Source organism: Hyperoodon ampullatus (genome assembly GCF_949752795.1).
Source record: "Hyperoodon ampullatus genome assembly, chromosome: 4".
In the NCBI taxonomy this organism is placed as follows: domain Eukaryota; kingdom Metazoa; phylum Chordata; class Mammalia; order Artiodactyla; family Ziphiidae; genus Hyperoodon; species Hyperoodon ampullatus.
The window spans coordinates 4,520,435-4,538,158 of NC_136917.1; the positions used below are offsets into that span (position 1 = coordinate 4,520,435).

Here is a 17,724-nt window from a genome sequence, read left to right on the forward strand (position 1 = left end):
TGGTCCCTTTGTGATTGCATTTGATAAATATGAGATGAGAAGGGTTTATTGAGATGTTAGAAAAAAGGAAGGCAAAGCAACAGGGAGGAGCTCATGTAGGCAGAAAGGCCTTTGTGTGGGCGTCTTCCAGTGGGCTTCAAGGGAATCAGGGGCAGCTTAGGATACACAGAAGGGAGAAGGCTGGGATTCACAGACAAAGCTGCCACCTCTACCCATTAGACGTCCAGCCAGATGCACATGGTGTGTGAGTATTTCATGGCAACCGTGCTTAGCCCAGCTCTTTGCATTGAGGCAGGCAGGGAGGTGGAAGCTTTCCACATCTTTCTCAGAGTTGAGTGACTCCAGCCGCTCGCCGATGTGCAGTTGTCATTCACGCTGCCAGGCGCTGTTTTGACTCCAGTTGTCAAGATTCGAGAAGTGCAACTCCAAAAAAGGTATCTGCTTTGGAAGCAGCATTCTGTGTTCTTGGAGCAGCAGATGACTGGTGACAACATACAATTAAATATAAATGCTCGGCCCAAGAACTCAGCTTGGAGGGTTGGTGAAGTTTCAGGTCTGACTTGTTAAACTTAGCTTTTTCCAAAGACTGGGCAATGTTCTCCAAAAACAGCACTCCAGGGAATCAGGCCTAAAGATAAGTGGAGGCTTCAGTTGAATATAGAGCTCTGTCAGCCAGCCTCCTGTCTTCAGGCAGACATACATCAGCTGCAGGCTAGAGAAAAGATTCTGTGATACCTAATGACTTCCTCGTCTTGCCTACTGGTTCAATCTTAGTTCAGCTGTTCATGCAAGGAATGTCTATGAGGTATCTTCTAGGAGGAAGACATATATCTGGGATGTAGTGACTGGACTGCTGTGCTCCTGCCCTTAGGAGCTTTACAGTCAGTCAAGCTCATGATTCTGTGAGCACTTGAGGGCAGAGGCTTTGGCCTTGTTACTCCCAACCCCTAGCCCAGTTCCTGCTGCATAGTAGGTGCTTAATAAATGCTTGCTGAATGACTGCATGAATGAGTCCTACTTCCCACCCCCTCCTATAGTTAGTATTGTTCTATATCTTTCTTAACTTTCTCCTCCCGCGCTCATTAGTACTTATTTTTCTGGCTTGGGTGGCTATAAAGAACAGCTGTTTCTTAACTGCGGCACTCTAATACTTGGACATTGTTAGTAATTCACCTTTTGGCCACCACTCTTCCGGTTCCCTCTGGTCTTACCCTGGTGTCAGCATCTGCTCTTGGTCACCTGTACTAAGAAAAATAATTTGTTTTGGCATCTAGTGATCCATTACAGCTTGCAAAGGTTTTTACTTGTTAATGTAAAGTACAGTTTCAAGGACTGTGGGAGAACCCCTAATAAGCCACAGTATCACCCAGGCTGCACTCACCCAAATACTGCCCCTAACCCCAACTCCCTCAACCTTAAAGTCCAGCATCAGCAAATTTAAACTTTCATTCCACGTTAAAATAAGATTTAGAAAAAAAAAATAATAAGATTTAGAGACTACCTCTCCTAAAACGGGCATCACGTTGATAATCACATTTTTTAACACGGTAGTGTAAATTATACAAGGTCCTATGCTGAAGGTGGATTATAACACAGAGGAAAGCTGGAAAAGCACAGGAAAGTCCGGATAATTGGCTCTATCCAGACCTGCCCAGCCACAAATCTCTGAACCATAGTAGAGCGGTTCATCAGTTACTAACATCTTTTTATTAGTGCTATTATTATTACAACAATTACAACCGCTACTACCATTAGTGTGCTTCTTCTATGTAAACATTAGTCCAGCAAATTTCAGCTTCCTTTGTGACAATGTAAGCTCAAGTGTCAATTATGTTTTCACAGCTATTCATAACGAGGCTGATCCTTTTGTTTTTACTAAGTGTCAACAGATGTTCTCTTAAAATATTCACAAACTGTATCAAAGGGAAAGGTTTTGATGGCTAGTTAACTTAAACAGAACTGGAACTAAGAGGAAAGGATTTCTTTGGGGGTAATAAGCACAAGATAGAGTTGTGGTCTAATAGAGACACGTGTCTTTGTCTCTTAACCAGTTTCTTCTCCTTCCCATGGAGGGGAGACCCTCAGTTCAGTGGCTGATTTTGGAGGACTTTGTAAAAACTGGTTAAGCTCACTGTTACAGGTTCCAGTGATGAGCCAGTAGCATCCTTGACTCTGAGCACTTCCCTCCCCTACAGGGAGGTTCCCCTACCTGTTCTTCACCATGGCAGCCACCACCGTACCCCAGGGTGGCTGTCTCCATTTCACACAGCTCCCCTGTAGAAGAAAGCTGATAAGAGGCTTTCTCACTGGTCAGGTGCTCCTTTCTCCTATTCATTACCCAGTCCATTTGCCTGGCTTCTGATCTCCTACCTTCCGAATTCCATATATTTCTTGACTCCTCATCCCTGGTCTGCTTGGATTTCTCTCCTCCAGATGTTCCTTCAATACATGCTGCCCTTTTGCCTGGTTCCCCCTAGCTTCCTACCTAGTCTCTGTAAGCCATCATGACCATGCCTCCCCCCACAGAAGAAATACAGAGGATGTAGAGCCTTTCCCAACACCCCCTGGAAATGACAGAACTTAGCAGTCTGGCTGAAAATTGCTGGGCAAGAAATAAGTCACAACTTGCTGCAAGCAGGGCCTTGCTCATTCTTGTTATCCAGTCCGTGGCCTAAGCTCTTCCTCACATGATCACAGCTACACTCTGATGCTTCTTTTTTATCCTGACCGGCCTTCCTGGTAAGATGGAAGACACTGAAAATGGAAAATCCATAGAAGTAGAGTTTCAACTTCTCCCCTCAGCTTTGCTCACAGGGACACAATTTCCTCCAGAAGTATGAAAGAGAATGTTATTTTTTTTAATAGACTTTGTTTTTTAGAGCAGTTTTTGGTTCACAGCGAAGTTGAACAGAAACACAGGGTTCCCGAATCCCCCCATCCCCCCACATGGCCATCCTCCCCCACTATCAACATCCTGCGCCAGAGTGAACAGTTGCTACAGTTGATGAACCTGCATGGATACATCCTTACCATCAAAGTCTGTCGTTTACATTAGGGCTCATTCTTGGTGTTGTATATTCTATGGGTTTTGACAAATGTATACTGACATGTACCCACCATTACAGTATCATGCAGAAGAGTTTCACTGCCCTAAATATTCTCTGTGCTCCACCCGTTCATCCCTCCGTCCCCTGTGACCCCTGGCAACTACTGATCCTTTCACTGTCTCCATAGTTTTGCCTTTTCCACAATGTCGTATAATGGGAATCGTACAGTATGTAGCCTTTTCTGATTGGCTTCTTTCACTTAGTAACATGCATTTAAGTTTCTCCATGTCTTTTCATGGCTGGATAGCTCATTTCTTTTTGGCACTGAGTAATATTCCATTGTCTGGGTGTATCACAGTTTATTGATCCATTCACCTGGTGAAGGACATCTTGATTGTTTCCACGTTTTGGCAAGCATGAATAAAGTTGCTATAAACATTCATGGGAAATGTTTTTAATTATATTTCTAATCAATGATGACTTCCAGATGAGCAAGGATGAGGTACAACAAACATACGTGGCTCAGTAAGTAGGATACGTAGTCAACCCCAAGCCTCCCAAACACCTGTCCCCAAATTGTCTGTAGATAAATCTCTCAAGGAGTTTATAGAAGGCATAGATTTTTGAGCCCCACTCCCAAAGCCTGATTCAGTAGGACTAGGAAGTCACCAGGTAGAAGGAACATGGGCTTAACCTCCAAAAGGAAAGAGGCAATGGAACGTTAATATCTCACTTGTACCGGAGAGAACTATGTACAGTGAGGAGTTTGGCGACGAATAACCACAACTCATCTGATGGAGACATTGTGTTCTTCTCTGAGCCTCTTGGGGAAATGACATGGTGGCTAAAAGAATTGTTGATATGTACTATCCTCTCCCATTAAAAGGAGCTAAAAAAGCCCTGGGCACCGAGATGTGAACTCTTTCCTTCAGGGTAGAGTGGAGCCACTAAAAATAGCCTTGGAAAATAAGGAGTTGTAGAGGTTCAACAAGGGAAACAAATCAGAAATAAATTTGGCACCAAGAGAGAAAGGAGGAGGAGGAGACGAACTCTCACGAGAAATAGGGAGAAAGAGGTGATTAGTTGGGGTACCTAAAAACAGGTACATCTTTCCCACCCACAGAGCTGCTGGCTGGCATTCCTCCAGCGTAAATCAGTCCCTCCAGAGCAGAGGCAGATGAGTCAGAGGATCAGCCAGGATAAGCTAGGTTTTGCCAGGGTAACAAACAACCCCTCAAATCTCAGAGGCTTCAAAGCACAATGGTTTGTTTCTCATTCCTGTTGTCTGTCCAGTGTGGGTTTCCTAGGGGCTGTGCTCCTTGTCATCAGTCAGGGACCCAGGCTGATAAAGGCTTCATCTCCCCGAGTGCTTCCAGGATCACTACAGGGGTCAGGGGTCGCTGCACGGTTGGGCACTGACAACTGAATGCACCAGCCTGGAAATGATGCACAGCACCTTCACTCGCGTTTTATTGGCCAGTGCAAGTCACATGGCCCTGCTTGTGTTGAAGTGGGATAAGGAAGTGAAGATATACCATGTGTCCAGGAGGAAGAGAATGAGAAAAGGTGTAAACAACTCTGCTGACTATTGTAGTCAGATAAAGGGGCTGCGGGAGGGCGGATGGGGACAGTGGAGGGAAGTCTCCTTGGAGCCACCAATTTGCAACTTGATTTTCATCTCTGTCTTTACTAATCAAGAGGAACAGCCTTATCCAATGTCCCTGAGTGTGTCCTGAGCCTTACTTCCTGCCTGCAAGAAAAAGGACAGTGTAGCAGTGAACAGCCTGGGCCCTGGAGTCAGGCCAACCCGCATTCATGTCTGGAACCTACCAGTTGTGTGACCTTGGGCAAGTTAGGAATCTCTCTGGACCTCACTTTCCTCAGCTGTATAAGGTGGATGACAATAGCACCTACCTTATGGGGTTATTGTGAGGATTAAGTGAGATCATACAAGAAAAGAGTTGTAGGCCAGAGCTGCTTAAACTAGGCTGTGCCAGCAAACTACTCAGGGAGCTTGTTAACATGTATTTGTGATTCAGAGGTCTTGGATGAGGCCCGAGATCTTGCATTTCCAACAAGCTCCCAATGGTGCCTATATTGCTGGTTCATGGACCATCCCTTAGTAGCAAGGATTTTAGATCAGTGTCCAGACATGGTAGATTATTCTTAAAACTGGATTGAGAGATTGCAAAGGTTCTGCTGCCCCTGCCCTCGATGAATGGAAATTACAGCTGCTTGTTGGTGGAAGTGTCTGTGTCTGATGCTTCCACAGACAAATGTTCTATATGGAGGTTGATGAGCGGGTGCTAGAATCGGGAGGCCTGGGTTGGTATCCAAGTTCTGCTCCTCAGCAGCTCTGTGGTTTGGGTGAGTTTTGGAAACTCTCTGAACATCTGTATCTAATCTGTAAAATGAGCATAGTAATACAGATCCAGCATTTGTCATCTGTGATTCCACAATCCAAAGAGCTCTGAAACTGTAAGTTTCTTCACTGTTTGGCACACTGTGACCTGGCCGGAAAAGCTGACATATATTGACATGAGGCTGTTTACAGCTTTTATTTTATGCCTCTTATGACTATTTCTGTGTTTCATCACAGAAATATGAATGGGTTTGATAATTAAACACTGCTGCAGATGCTGCTGGGCTTAGAATAACATATAGCAGGTGTACCATTTCGCTTTCTAACAACTAAAAAACTGATTTCCGAAACACACCTGGCCTCAAAATTTTAGAGCAGACACTATGGACCCGAAGGGAAGGAAAAAGCACTTGTAAGACACTGAGCACCATACCTAACACAGAGTAAGTGCTCAACAAACAGGAGTTATTACTGAAGTTATTGTTCATCCCGGTGCTTCCCTGGGGCAGAGGGGAAGGGAATTCAGGAGGCAGGGTCTGTGGGTCCCCTGAAGATACATAGGACAGGATCAAGTTTGTCCCTGTGTTTTTAGCCCTTTGACTTGTCTTCTGTTTCCTCCTGAAAAATAAAAAAAATGCATGGAAATGAATGTATACCATGAGGGTGCAGACAGCGAGATGGAACAAAAGCAAGACTCAGGCAGGTGGAAAGGGTTCTCTCCTGTGCCCACAGAAGCAGCTGGCAGGAACTCAGCTTCATAGGCAGCCAAGGACAGTTGCTTTCCTTGAGGCCTCTTTGAATATACTGTTGAAGAGTGTCACTTGAGCAAAAGACTCCAGTCCTTACCCTGCCATTCACCTGCTGGGGGCACTTGGGATGCCTTCATCTTCACAGGTCTCAGCTTTCTTATGTGACAACCGGACAGTAATGCAATCCCGGCTCCAACTGCCGTATTGCAGGGGCCACATTAAAAGCGGTCCCAATGTTCATTGCAGCACTGTTTACAATAGCCAGGACATGGAAGCAATCTAAATGCCCATCAACAGAGGAATGGGTAAAGAAGATATGGTACATATATACAATGGAATATTACTCAGCCATACATAGGAATGAAATTGGGTCATTTGTAGAGACGTAGATGGACCTAGAGACTGTCATACAGAGTGAAGTCAGAAAGAGAAAAACAAATATTGTATACTAACGCGTATATGTGGAATGTAAAAAAATGGTATAGAGCAGGGGTCCCCACCCCCTGGGCCGCACAACAGGAGATGAGTGGTAGGCAAGCAAGCGAAGCTTCATCTGGCACTCCCCATGGCTCGCGTTACTGCCTGAACCATCCCCCTATCGCTTGCATTACCATCTGCACCATCTCCCCCCCTACCCCTCCATCCGTGGAAAAATTGTCTTCCACGAGACTGGTCCCTGGTGCCAAAACGTGTGGGGACTGCTGGTGTAGATGATCTTATTTGCAAAGCAGAAATAGAGACACAGATGTAGAGAACGAACGTATGGATACCAAGGGGGAAGGGAGGGGTGGGTTGAATTGGGAGATGGGGATTGACACATATATATACACTTTGGATACTATGTATAAAATAGATAACTAATGAGAACCTACTGTATGTCACAGGAAACTCTACTTAATGCTCTGCAGTGACCTAAATGGGAAAGAAATCCAAAAAAGGGGGGGTACATGTATACGTATAGCTGATTCACTTTGCTGTACAGTAGAAACTAACACAACATTGTAAAGCAACTATACTCCAATGGGAAAAAAAAAGCGCTCACAGATGTGAATGCATTATGAAAGGGAAAATCCGTGTTCGCAGGTTGAGTATAATTATTCATTTGACTACAAGCAGGAGATCGGTGAGAGGACTGACATCACACAGGGAACACTGGTTAGCACATTCTTTAATCACACTTCTGCTGTCGACTCTAATGGCATTGTTATTTGCACTTGGCTCCCTCACCTTTGTCACAGCCATTTGTGCTTGTCAATTGAGGCCAGCGTGATTGAGTTTTCAGAAGATTAACGGCCCCATCATTGCTTATAGACAACCGAAATCAAGGCTTATAGACAACCAAAATCAAGGCTTATAGACAACCAAAATCAAGGCTTTTGGATACTGTTGTTTGGACTAACACAAGACAATTATTTGAAAGAAAACAAGTATAAGCAGGACACAGGTTTGAGATTTGTCCTCCCCACTTCTGTCTTTAGCTGTGTCTGCAGACTTTTTGGCTAATGACTTCCTCACCATCCTCACGTTCCATGTTAGGAGCACTGGCTTTGGGGTCAGACAGACCAGAGTGAGACCCAGTCCACTGCCTTGCTGTGTGTGGTCTGGCAACTCGCTGAACTCTCCAAGCCTCAGTGTCCCCGTGTTCAGTATTCCTAGCTCTTGGAATAATTAGAGCTAGCTGGCATGTGTTTTTGTAAGGTTTAGGTATATAGATAGGATGTTAAATTTAAATTCCTCCTGTTGTCTCTAAAATTCAGTTATATCTCCCACACAGAATACAATAAACGGTAAGTACTCCCATATGCTAAACAGGGGTGCTAGTTCCCTGGAGCAGATTTAATTTAAAAAGTAGGAGAGCAGAACCATTTCAGCAAAAGAATCCCATGAACCAGCAATGGTAAAGAAGACTGGAGGTTCAAAGGGTGTTGGAAGAGTCTAGAAAGGGATTTTGTTGGCTGTTCCCCTCCCCAGCTCAGGAGTGTCCCTTCAAAACCCAAATGTGTTGGAGGTGGGAGTGCAGCCAAGAAAAACATTCACAGAGATTGGGGATGCCTAGAAGAAGCTGAGGCAGGCACTTACACCTGGCCGTATCTTCACAAAGGTGCGGGATCACAGGATCCAGTGCTGTTTTGGGGCTAGGGCCAAGAACAATGGGAGTACTCCTGGGATAGCATGGCATGCTTTTGGTGACATTCGTGACCACAGAGGCTGCTCTACAAAAGACAGGATGTTGGGTGGTGATACACACCACACTGGGGCCAGGAGATAGGACTTGGTAGACAACAGCCTACCCATTGCTAAGGCAAGAATGCATGAGTTTCCCATGGGCCAAGGGGATGCTGCAGAAGCCAGCAGAGCCTGAGCCCTCATGATGGGCCCCCAGCAATAAGATGCTCTAGCACAGACAACCAGGACAGGAGCTAAGAATGTCACAAGAGGTCAGCCTGAGTGTACAACCAGAGCCTCTGAGAATCTCCAAGTGTGCCCATGAGGCCACCAAGCAGGCACCTGCCAAAGAGGGCACTGATGACTGATTCCAGCAGCCCTGTAAGAGGGTCCCTTTTCCCTTAATCCCCTCCTCTACCCTGACTCAGAAAAAGCCAGCCAGTCACAGGGACAGGAAAGAAAGTTAAGTGATAAGAGATTACAGTCCCCCACAATCCCCACTGCAGGTCCCTGTAGTTAGAGTTGGAGAGGTTGGCGGGGGCGGTGGCGGAGTCTGAATGAGATGGGATATTGAAGTTCTGATCTCACCTCAAGGGGACCATTTAATACCTGAACTGAGTGTGAACAAACAAAACAGAACTTGTTTTCATAATTTAAACTGATGAGAAAGCAGCAGATGGAACTGTCCAAGATGTCATCCAGGGGCTGGGTGGGAGTCTGCAGAGCATTGGGGGTGCAGCCTTTGGAAGGCAAAAGACATCCACTGCTTGGTTGTGCCTCCCTTGAGTTCAGCCCACTCAGTAAATTGGGTACATATGTCAAGTGCTTAACTCAGGCACTGCAGCCTGGCTCAGCTGTTAGATGACAGTGATTACTACTATTATCTTTATTTTAACATTTATTGCAAACTGATTTAGACCTTTTAGTCAATGTACAGAAACACAGTACGCCTAGTAAGTGAGAGGAAGGAGATATTTCTTATTCTGCTTTAAAAAATTTAGGAAGCTCCTGTCTTCACCGGCAAATTCAGAACTACCTGCAGAATCAGGTTGCTGTGCAGCCTGTTGATATATTGTAATTGAGAGCTGCAAAGGCCCTTCTCACACCTCAGAATATCATGGCGATGTTGTGTCTGTCACCAGCTTCAGCCACAGAGTTGGAGCGAGAGGTTACTGATGTGACTGGTTATCTTCCCAACTCCTGGTTAAGGTGTAATGAAAGTCGGACACTGTGGGCGTCCCATCAGAACATAGTCCCGAGCATGAGCCTTCCTCTTATTGTCCCTCATCAAAATCTTGCTGTCCTAGTGCTCATTTCCTTCTGGCCCTGCTCTCTGCTTTCCTAGCATGTCTGATAAACCAAGCAGTTTGTTGACAGAGCTTCAAGAGGCCAAGGGCCTAAATGTGAAGCCTTGCTCTGCCGTTTACTGTCTGGGATCCCTGGGCAGTTTTCTTCCTTTCATCTGGCTTCTGCATTTACATCTGTACAACGGGAATTATAGTGCCTGCCCTGTTTATCTCACAGGGCTATTCTGGGGTTCAGTTGCAATTGTGGATGTGAGAGGGCTTGGAAACCTTTAAAGCACCATATAAATGACCTTGAGATGCTCAGGAGTCCTCATTAAGGCCAGATAACACTCTGCACGTGAATAGGCTGGACCCCAGTGGACTTCAGAGGTGGGAAATCTAGCAATGTGTTAGGGTCAGTATGAAAAGCGTATTTGACAAACCTCAGTCTGTCCCACGCACTAATTTAAGATCCAGTGGTGTTTCTGACACTAAAATCCCCCTAGACTCAGTGTTTATCTGGCCCACTCCAGGATCTGCCCAAAATTTGCTGTTAAAAAAGAAAATAAAATTACTATCAAACTATGAGGCTTCTTTGGAACGTTTTCCTTCTTTCATGTACACATTGCCTGGGCTGGGCACTCAGTGCCTCTGCAACAGTCAGCACTGTGGCTCAGCCTAGCCCTCCTCCTCCATGAGGGATTGCGATGTATTTGACGCCCCAGGGCAGGTCCCCTCGCTTACAGATCTGGTCAGACTCACCTGTGCAGCACACTGGCCCAGAATTTTCTGAGAAGAAGCCTTTGTCTTCAGTGCTGACAAGCAACACGAACTCTCTTAAACCAAGAAAAACATTGCCATAGGCCCCCAAGAGGTAACGTCCAAGTCCAGAGTGGCTCCAGTCTGAATCGAGCAATTAAATCTGCGTCTGCCCCTACCCAAAACCTCAAAAATGTTAACATCTTGCACGTGTCAAGAGGGTTATTTATAAAACTATTTGCTTGTCAACCCCAGGAGGACATTCTGTACTTTTTTGCTGGAATACTGTATATTTATGAACTGTGGCTTGAAAACTAGGAGGAATATTTATACGTGAAAAATTCTATCAGCCCCGCCCACCCCCACCCCAACCCCCCCGCGCAGCACAGCCTGCATTCAGTCGCCGTCGTGCGGTGACTGGGCAGGGTTCTGGTGGAGAGCTAGTCCATGGCTTGCTGCAGCAGGGAATGAATTCCAGATGTGCGCTTCTTCAGGGGAAGGATTTCAGTTTGAGATATTTTAGATCAGAGACTTGTTTTCTTTCTCTCTCTCTCGTTTTTTACTCTAGTGAATAATTAGTCTTGAACATTAAGAACATGCAGTCTGTTTGTTGCCTCCTGCACTTGATGCTTTAGCACCATCCCCCGACCCTGCAAAGTCTCCCAGCCTTCTGATCTCCCAGTTTAGATCTGGTTATCTGTTCCTAGTGTGTGACACACAGAGAGCCGTTTGGTTGGAGAAGAGAGGGCTTGGCATGATGTGGGGTAGACTCTAATCCAGGACAGTAAAATACCTGCGAGAGACTTCTGACACCATTCTTTCCCAAGGACTGCCTCTGCGGAGCTAGCCCACCTCCATCGTGTCCCCGTGGTCAGCTTCATCAGCCATAGGGTCTTCTGCTGACAGGGATGCTGAGCCCATCCAACATCACAGCAGATTTCTTGCTCTCTCTTGAGCAGTGAACTTATAATTCATTTTTCTGCTCTCTTCAAGATTGAAGGACCCAGAGTGGGAGTGGTCTGTAAGTGTGTGTGTGTTGTGCAGTGACAGATAAAAGAACTTGTATCTGAGAACCTAGAGAGACCCGAAGGAACAGAAAAATCTGCACACACAGAGGATGACATGTGCGATTGATCCTCATGCAGTCTCTGCAATGTTTTCCATAGCTGTAATGCCCATATTTTTATTCTTAAAAGCCTTTGAACCTTGATTAAGGGCTTATTCCTAAAAGTCTTGAGCTGTAATGTTATACACACCTGGTAGGTATACTTGGAGATACAGTGACATCCCTTTAGCTAATTTCCTTAACACACTGCATAATAGTAATACTGTTATTATCATATTACCATTTATCAAGTATTTGGCATTTAGCACACTCTATTTCCAGTTCTTAGAAATGGCAAAGATTTTATCACCCTTATTTTACAGGTAAAAAAAAAGCTGAGCCATGGAGAGGTTAAGTAGTTTTCCAATAGACACATGACTGATTATAAGTGGAACTGGTGTTTGAACCCAGAATGTGTTGGCTCTGTGATGGGAGAGAAAAGAGATAAGTTGGAGGAAGAGGGGAGGAGGGGGAGTTGAAGCATAAAACAAAACCATCAACCCTTGGGAGTTGGGTGTTGTTAACCCCAGCTGTCCTTCCAGCCTCAGTTGACCTCCGTGAGTGAGTCACACTGTCCTTGTGTGGAGGGCCCCAGTGTATACATCCAGGGGGGCTCAGGGATGGGAGGTCTCCGTGGGGGAGGACTTGGGTCATCCTTGGGCTTTTTGGCAATGGAGACATCTGCAGATCCAGCAGGGGGTTATTCAGGGCCAACTCAGGAATTTAAAATCCCTGCAAGCTTCTGGGGCTGGTCACTGGGATTCACACTCCCCCAAGCATCTCTCTAGGCCAAGGTCAGGGCACAGAATCAAGCTGTCTCTCTACTCGTTCCTCCCTTGCCCTGGGCTTAGCCCAACCCACCCACAGTTGGCACCTTGCCAGCAGGGAACAATGCCTTCTGGGGGAGCCAGGTCCTCAGGCCACAGTCCAGGCTTGGGAGGCAGTGGGAGGCCCCCCAGGGGTGTGAGGGCAGCCCAGGCTGTGAGTCCCAGGCCTGGGCATGGGCACAGAGCCAGCGAGCTCACTTAGAGAGCAGTGGACAGGGAGGGCCAACTGCTTGAGGAAAGACCTCAGGCAGCCTCCAGACCTTGGCAGGGAGGAGGCTGTGCCTAGAGGCTCATCCAAACACAGTTCGTTTCATGGAGTCACCAAATTTCCGAGTCTCCACATCCTTATGAGACCATGTAATTGTGTCACAAAAGCCCCATCCATAAAGCTAAGCCCCAGGCCAGATCTACTGCTCATTCTGCTGATGTGTGAATTTAAACATATCTCTTGACACCTGAAAAATGGAAAGAACACTTTATAATCTAAGAAAGATCAGAATATAGAAGTCACGTAAGATAGAAGTCACGTATTTGAGCTGTTAATTTAGACAGTCTCAAGTCTCATTCACTTCTTGGGTATGTGTCTTTGGATGAGTTACTTAATCTCAGTTTCCTAGTCCGCAAAATGGAAATAATGAAATGCATACTCTATAGAAGAGTTGTGAGGATAAATGAGAACATGAGTATAAGCAGATTTGGCCCCTGGCACTTCAGTGCTCAATAACTGTGAGCTTTTTTAAAAAGTCCTATTAATTTAACTTCCTGGAAACAAAATAAAACCACAGGAATGGTAATGTTCTTGGGACACTGTATATTACTGTGAGGAATTATGAGTCCCTATATACAAGGAGGTAAATGAAATTCAGAAATATTACCAGATTTGGCCAAGCTGCATAGCCAGGCATCACTGGTTTGGGAAATAAACGCACATCAGAGATTATAAGAAAATGGCTCCCCAGCTGACCTTACTAAAGGAAAGTTTATTTGCTGGGGAGAGAGGAGTGCAGGTGGAAGAGGTCAGGAAAGGGAGGGATGCTCTCGATGAGGCCATTCCATGACCATGTAGGTGTAGTTAGAGCTTACAGGAGGATGAGGCCTCCAGAATGTACCTTTGCCAGGCACCCAATAGCCCACCCTTGCACAAGGCCACCGCCTAAGGGAAGAAGGCCTGCTACAAACTGGGAGGAATTCGTTTTCCAGATTTGGACTGTATCCCAGCCAGTGGAGGCTAGTGGGAAAAGCAACTGCACTGAAGGCAGAGAATCCTAAATCCAAATCCTCTCTTAGCCACTTCCTCACTGACCTCGGACAACTTAACCTCTTCTAACCTCTGTTTCCCCAGGCTTTAAAGTTGTAGATAATAAATGCCTGTGTCTCTGGTTTTTTGTAAGGATTAAAAGAAGTAAGTAGTAGGCGCCTTCCTTCTCCTCCCGATTCACCTCAGTGAAATAGGCTAGTGGACATATCTTGGCAAATAAGAGAGCTCTCCCCCATTGTTAATGGCCTGATGGCTGAGTACTAGATACTGGGAGACACGGGGTCAACTTCGGTCCCCGTGAAGATGGCAGAGTGAACAGAGGCAAGAAGCCCTGCCCCCTCAACGTTAGAAATACCAAGCTAAATATTATTTTTAATTTTTCACAAAATGTATTGGCTGAAAATCAGGAAAGAAAATCTCCAGTTGCCAGGAATGAAGAGAGAAGACGAAATTCTTTAGATGTAGCATGTCTCACAGGGGGAGGGGAATTGCAGGCTTGGGTCTGCATGAGGAACTGTGGAAGCCATGGCTGCCCAGAACAACGATGTCAGGACTGTGTACAATCCTCCGTCAACAGAGGGTCATTTTCTCTGGCGTGCTACTCTGACAGAAGCAGGAAAGTAGACTGTAGAGGATTAATCCTGAAATAGCCAGAAAATTCCTTTACCCAGAATTCCACACTCTGCTGTTTTCATTTAGTCGAGGTTTTACCATGTATATCAGGAAATGATTGTGCTGACTTTTCCTTTTATCCATAATCACACAGCGTGTTCCGCCATTTTTCTTTTCTGTATTTCTCAGCCCCTTTGGAAAGGAATAAGAGACCCGCCCCAGGCAAGAATGCAGTAATCTTACTGTGGCTTTAAGGGACCATGAGGTTCTTTCCAGTGCACCATTCAAAACGATTTCCAGGAGGAAGAACGGAGACTAGGACGTTTGGGATGGAGGGCATACATGAGAGTCAGAGAGGGAAGGTGGAAGGGGGTAGATGGCAGTTTGGTGTGGAGGGAGGGTTGTTCAAAAGAGGGAAAGGCCTGGGGTTCAGGTGAGCGGAGGACACTACCAAGGGCTCCATCTGAGCCACCCTGGATTTGCCAGTCCTCACAGGATCCGAGGACAGAATGATGTGATCTGAGCCCTGAAGGGAAGAGAATTAGAGTTAGCAAAAAGCTCTGTAGCTACCCAGGAAATGGATGATTATTAGGGCCATGTGGGTTTAAGATGCTAAAGAAAGACTCACTCAGAATATATTCCTACAGAGGAGAAGACGGCAAATGCTTTCTTATAAAAGAACATTGCTTTTAGATTCGTAAAAATGCCCCCAATTTAAATCTCCAGCTGGTAAAACGTTTCCGAGTCACTGATGTTGAGAGTCGAATAATGAAAGTAAAATAAAAGACAGCTGTACCATTTACTAGTGGCATGGCACAAGGATGTCACTTCTTTTTTTCTGAACCCAAGTTTCTTCACCTATAAAGTGGGAATGATAATAGGACCTACTTCATTAGGAACATTGTGAGAATTAAATGAAATAATGCATTTAAGTGTGTATGAAGTACGGTGATGGTTCATCCTAAGCCCTGTGAATGGCTGTGGTTTGGGCAGGGCTGTTTTCCCAAGATGCCCGTCAGCAGTCCTGGGACCTTAGATGACTTTACTTTGCAAGTCTGAGTTTGCAGGTATAGTGGTCAAGTATACAAGAGCTATAGTTTAGACATTTTGAGATTGGATCCCAAGTCTGCCGTTTTCCAGAGGCGTGAGTTGGGACATATTATGTATCCTCAGTGAGCCTCACTTTTTTTTATATACAAAATGGGGGTGATGACAGTACCTACCTTAGCCAACTCTCAAAAGGTGGTTACTATTGTTAGTATTACAAAGGCAAGGTCCTTCTTCTGCTTGGCTTTCCCTCAGTGGCCTATAAAGAAAATAATCACCGTACTCACTGCAGGGAGTTTGCACTCGGTAGGTCAGCGGCCAGCAGGCAGACTACAGTGACAAAAGGTATAGAGCCTCTCATCTGTACAGATTTGATTCTCCACAAATTTACCAGGTCAAGAATTCCAGATAAAGTTTTTCAGCCTTCACCTGCAGACCATGAAAAATATGGGGGGGATCCAAAGCACCTTCATAAACTGCATATTGTTACCAGAATAAAAACTAGGAAGAGACATCCATTTGGGGAAAAGGTTACAATAAAGATGCTTGGATTAGAAAAAAGCACCTACTCCTCAGGTTCACAAGAATATCCCTTCAGTGAAGGCAAAAAAGAAAGTGGTTAAACATGTGATAAAAATCAAGTCCCTGTTGAGGTGATGGATTCATGGGTGTAGACATATGTCAAACTTAGCACCATATGCTTTTCAAATGTGTGCATTTTGTTATATGTCTATTATACCTCAATAAAGCTGTTAGAAACAAACAGACAAACAAAAAAAGAATCAAGTCCCTGAAGTTGCCACAAGGACTTCCAGCAAAGGAGGACATGTGTAATGCCTGCCTCACGAACACTGGAGAATTAGTAGTGCATGGCATCTAAACCCTGTGGACCAGGGAGCAATTAAGTCCTAATGCCAGAGCATTTCAGATTAAAAAATGCAAATCATCTTTATTTAAAGATGGTGAGAAAGTGTTTCTATTAAAATATATTTTAAATACAAAAAAAAAAAAGGCAAGTTCCCGATTGGTTTACCTTCCCTTTGCAGATCTGAGCTCTTGATGTACTCTAGGTAAGACCCAAGTGGTTGTCCTTTTCTTACTGTCATTTGTACCTTTCCTCCATCCATTATGAAAGAAAGCACAATGAGGATCATATACCCATCAAAGCCACATCCTATACTAAGGACCCCATCTGAGCAAATTTCAAGTTCTAATATTCAAATGACACTGCCACAGCTGCTGCCTCTGAATCACCGCACAATCCCTCATCATTACAGGGACAGCCCAAATATTGGCAGAAGAAATCAGAATTAATATTATTAGAGCCAACAAGAAGAAGGAAGCCGGAAATTACCTAAGGGTAAAAATCAGCCTGCAGTGAACAATCCTAGCTAACTGTTCAGAAAGAGAAACTTCCATCTCCGTGCCCACTTCTCCTATCCCTTTCGAAATCTGTTTCAGAATGACAGAGACAAAAATGTAGATTAGAAGTCAAATAAGTGGCAAGTGAGTCAAAATATTTAAAGGGAAGGAATCTCTGATTCATGTGCCTTTGATTGCAGCTTGTAATTGCTCCTTTCATGTTTAATGGGCTTCCCTGGGCAAGGCTGGGAAACTATGCAACAGCCACATTCTGGGTCTCCCTGGTGTCACGTGCCTGTAGCTGTACCAGGGTCCAGCCTCATCCATGGGGCATCAGAGGCAGAGGAAGAAGCATGAGAATGTTGGCGGGAATGTATGGAATGTTGGACTATTAAAGCCTGGGAACAGGGAAGTTCAGAACCCAGATGGTAAGGGAGAACAGACCTAGTGTCAGCTTAGACAAGTGATGGACCTCTCTAAGGCCAAGGCTCCCCACCTATGAAATCTCATGGGGCTCTTGATAGCATTAAATTAGACCATGGATATAAACCATCTATCACAGGGCCTGCCACACAGCAAGTGCTCTGTGACTTACTCATTCAACATGTGTTCAGCCAACAAATAAATAGTGCCTGATACTTTGGATAGAAATCTCAGGCCCAGAGGAGGCAGATGCCTGCCCAAGGTTACTCACACAGTCATTAGAACTCAGGCGTCCAACTCCCAGGCCAGTGCCGTTTCCCTGACCAGAGCAGTCGAGTCTCCATCATTCCTCCAACTCTTGGCTGGCCTAGTCCCAGGGAATCAAGCCTGCCCTGTTGTGAAGGCATTCACCAACAGAGCATGATTTAGGGGGCACTTTGAGACCCCCAAGTGCCCCAGGAGGCCTCTCTAATGGATGTTCCTCCCTTCTGATCTGAAATTCCCCATTCTATCTGGGTTAGGCAACGGAGCAGAAAGGGACTCACAATTCCTCAATTCCGTTATGTTTCAAATACTATTCTTGGCATGTTAAACATATCTTCTTGTTTATTCCTCATAAGACCTCTGTGAGGTATTTTTGTCCCCGGTCTGCAGGTGAAAAAACTGAGGCCCAGAGATGCTATGTGACTATTTGGGTCAAATTGCATCTTCCCCTAAAACA

General features: G+C 45.3%; 1 pseudogene across 1 annotated transcript; it reads left to right on the plus strand.

The window, feature by feature from the left end:
• Positions 1-2,504: 2,504 nt before the first annotated feature.
• Positions 2,505-16,130, plus strand: LOC307052232 (large ribosomal subunit protein uL30m-like; annotated as a pseudogene). The gene is made up of 6 exons: positions 2,505-2,542; positions 5,320-5,414; positions 7,637-7,725; positions 8,130-8,259; positions 15,511-15,845; positions 15,985-16,130. The product of its transcript is annotated as a large ribosomal subunit protein uL30m-like (transcript).
• Positions 16,131-17,724: the final 1,594 nt, after the last annotated feature.